The sequence below is a fragment of the Myotis brandtii genome, unplaced genomic scaffold (assembly GCF_000412655.1).
Source record: "Myotis brandtii unplaced genomic scaffold, ASM41265v1 scaffold842, whole genome shotgun sequence".
Lineage (NCBI taxonomy): Eukaryota > Metazoa > Chordata > Mammalia > Chiroptera > Vespertilionidae > Myotis > Myotis brandtii.
This window is the reverse complement of record NW_005371421.1, coordinates 59,201-59,966: the sequence shown is the minus strand read 5'-3', so window position 1 is coordinate 59,966 and position 766 is coordinate 59,201. Positions and strand designations below refer to the sequence as shown.

The window sequence follows — 766 nt, the reverse complement described above, 5'->3', positions numbered from 1 at the left end:
TTTTATTCTGGGATTTATTTACCTTCTATAGCTGTCACTGGAGCTGAGAGCCGGCTCCAGCTCTGAGGCCGTGGCTGGCTGAAAGCAGGTATCTGGGTTTGTTTAGCTTCTATAATTGAAACTCTGTTACCATCATTGGCGCTCTAAGCTCTGAGCCTGCTGCCGGCTGAAAGCAGGTATCTGGAGTTTGTTTAGCTTCTATAATTGCAACATTGTTGCATCCAGAGCTCAGAGATGGGCTGCGGCAGGCGGGTTACCTTGGCTTCCTCCGTCAATGGAGCAAGAAAGCCTCATGTTTGCTTCAGCTGTGTGGTTGCCGGCCGCCATCTTGGCTGGCAGTTAATTTGCATATCTCGCTGATTAGCCAATGGGAAGGGTAGCAAAGTTACGGTTAATTACCATGTTTCTCTATTATTAGATAGGACTAGAGGCCTGGTGCATGAAATTCGTGCCCAGGGGGAGGAGGTCCCCTCAGCCCAGCCTGCACCCTCTCCAATCTGGAATCCCTCAGGTGATGTCCAATTGCCTAAACTGGCAGTTGGAACTCCCTCTCACAATCTGGGACTGCTGGCTCCTAACTGCTCACCTGCCTGTCTGCCTGATCGCCCCTACTGGCCCCCTAGCCAGCCTGATCACCCCTAACTGTCTCTGCCTGCTGGCCTGGTTGCCCCCAACTGCCCCTGCCTGCCAATCTGGTTGCCCCCAACTGTCCACCCTCACCCCCCCCCCGCTGGCCTGGTTGCCCCTAACTGCCCCCCCACCAGCA

General features: G+C 54.4%; 1 protein-coding gene across 2 annotated transcripts in view; it reads right to left on the bottom strand.

The window, feature by feature from the left end:
- Positions 1 to 766, bottom strand: part of GCC2 (GRIP and coiled-coil domain containing 2) — a 101,792-nt gene that overhangs the window by 74,600 nt on the left and 26,426 nt on the right. The gene's annotated exons all lie outside the window — the stretch shown is intronic.